The following is a 2,500-nucleotide window of genomic DNA, read 5'->3' as shown; positions in this document are numbered from 1 at the left end:
GTCGTATGCTTGTCTCAAAGGTTAAGCCATGCAAGTCTAAGTGCGAGCTCTCGTACGGCGAAACTGCGAACGGCTCATTAAATCAGTTACGGTTCATTTGATCGTAGACGCACGTCGCACGTGGATAACTGTGGCAATTCTAGAGCTAATACATGCTAAAGGCGCCGACGCCGGCGGCAACGCTGGCGAAGGCGCGCATTTATCAGACCTCGCCGGCCCGGTCGCGTCGTCGTTCGCGGCGCGCGCGCGGCGGTCCCCGTGGTGACTCTGGATAACTGAGCGGATCGCGCGCTTCCAAGTCGAAGGCGACGGATCATTCGCGTGTCTGCCCTATCAACTCGAGTCGGTACGGTCTCGGCCCTACGCGCGGTGGTGACGGGTGACGGGGAATCAGGGTTCGGTTCCGGAGAGGGAGCCCGAGAAACGGCTACCACTTCCAAGGAAGGCAGCAGGCGCGCAAATTACCCATTCCCGACGCGGGGAGGTAGTGACGAAAAATAACGATGCGGGACTCTGAACGAGCGCCCGCAATCGGAATGAGCACATCGCAAAGCAGTGCGGACGTTCGGCGCGTCCGCTCGCCGGCGGCGCCCGGGCGCGCGAGTATCGATTGGAGGGCAAGTCTGGTGCCAGCAGCCGCGGTAATTCCAGCTCCAAAAGTGTACGCTTAAGTTGTTGCGGTTAAAAAGCTCGTAGTTGGAATTGGCGCCGGCGTCGCCCGGCCGTCCGACCTCGCGGTCGCGCACGGCCGGCCGCCGCGCTTTCGGCCGCCGGGCCGCGCTTTCCTTGACCGGACGGCGCGCGCGCCCGGCGCCGGTTTTACTTTGAAAAAATTAGAGTGTTCAAAGCAGGCCCGCACGCGGCCCGGATAACGACGCACGGAATAGCGGAAGAGGGCCCCTCCCTCGACCGCCGGCAAACGACGAGACGAGAGGCAATGATCGAGAGGGACGGACGGGGGCATTCGTACCGCGCCGTTAGAGGTGAAATTCTTGGATCGGCGCGAGACGGACCGAGGCGAAGGCGTCTGCCGAGGACGTTTTCCTTAATCAAGAGCGAAAGTCGGAGGTTCGAAGACGATCAGATACCGTCCTAGTTCCGACCGTAAACGATGCCGGCCCCGGGCCGCCGCCTGCCTGCAGCTTCGAGTCGAGGCGGCGGCGGACCGGTCGAGGGAAACCAGAGCTTCTGGGTTCCGGGGGAAGTATGGTCGCAAAGCTGAAACTTAAAGGAATTGACGGAAGGGCACCACCAGGAGTGGAGCCTGCGGCTTAATTTGACTCAACACGGGGAAACTCACCCGGCCCGGACACGGCGAGGATTGACAGATCGAGAGCTCTTTCTCGATTCCGTGGGTGGTGGTGCATGGCCGTTCTTAGTTGGTGGATCGATTTGTCTGGTTAATTCCGATAACGAACGAGACTCTGACCTGCTAAATACCCGGCCGCTCGCTGACCGGCGACGCCCTTCACGGGGCGCCGCCACGAAGGAGCGTCCGCCGGCGTTCTTAGAGGGACAGGCGGCGTTCAGCCGCACGAGATTGAGCAATAACAGGTCTGTGATGCCCTTAGATGTTCGGGGCCGCACGCGCGCTACACTGGTCGGATCAGCCGGAGCCTCTTCGCTCGAGATCCCGGCTCGAAAGGGCCGGGAAATCCGGCAACCCCGACCGTGCTCGGGATAGGGAATTGCAATTGTTTCCCTCGAACGAGGAATTCCCAGTAGGCGCGAGTCATCAGCTCGCGTCGATTACGTCCCTGCCCTTTGTACACACCGCCCGTCGCTACTACCGATCGAGCGTTTTAGTGAGGTCCTCGCATCGGCTTGGCGCCGGCCTTCGCGGGTCGGCGGCTCGTCGAGAAGACGATCGAACTTGATCGCTTAGAGGAAGTAAAAGTCGTAACAAGGTTTCCGTAGGTGAACCTGCGGAAGGATCATTACCTGAACCTCTTCGAAGGAACGTTTTGAGCCTCGGTCGGCCCGTCCTGGAGACGGCGCAGGCCCGGCGAGCACCGGAGCGACGAAAGCGCGGCTCGAGTGCCCCGGAACGGGGCTGGAAGCGTCGGAGGCCGACCGCTCGACCGGCGACGCCATAGCTACGAGACGAGCGACTTCGGAAAAAGAAAGCAGAGCTATCGCTCCTGGCGGTGGATCACTCGGCTCGCGAGTCGATGAAGGACGCAGCCAGCTGCGAGAATTGATGTGAATTGCAGAACACATTGAGCGTCGACGATCCGAACGCGAATTGCGGCCTCGGGTTAATCCCTTGACCGCGCCCGCCTCAGGGTCTCACCGAACGAACGTGCCCAGCAGTAGACGCCCTGGTGCGGGTCGGCGACCGAACGCCGCCGTCCCGTCAAAGCGAGGCCGAGCGCGCGCTGCCGCGGCGCCGATCACGGACGAGAAAGCGCGAAGCGGCGCCGCTCGGCCAGGAAAAAGGAAAGAAACGCGACCTGAGGTCGGACGAGAGCACCCGCCGAATTTAAGCATATTACTAAGC

General features: G+C 61.6%; 1 non-coding gene and 1 pseudogene across 1 annotated transcript; both read left to right on the top strand.

The window, feature by feature from the left end:
- LOC145774904 (small subunit ribosomal RNA) overlaps positions 1 to 1,940 on the top strand; it is a 1,962-nt pseudogene extending 22 nt beyond the window's left edge.
- Positions 1,941 to 2,136: 196 nt separating this feature from the next.
- On the top strand, positions 2,137 to 2,290 carry LOC145774901 (5.8S ribosomal RNA). Its single transcript, XR_014290078.1, has one exon. It is a non-coding gene; the product is annotated as a 5.8S ribosomal RNA (ribosomal RNA).
- Positions 2,291 to 2,500: the final 210 nt, after the last annotated feature.

Source organism: Aplidium turbinatum, chromosome 7, assembly GCF_918807975.1.
Source record: "Aplidium turbinatum chromosome 7, kaAplTurb1.1, whole genome shotgun sequence".
NCBI lineage: Eukaryota > Metazoa > Chordata > Ascidiacea > Aplousobranchia > Polyclinidae > Aplidium > Aplidium turbinatum.
Note: the sequence above shows the minus strand (reverse complement) of the source record. Positions and strands in the feature narration are given on the sequence as shown.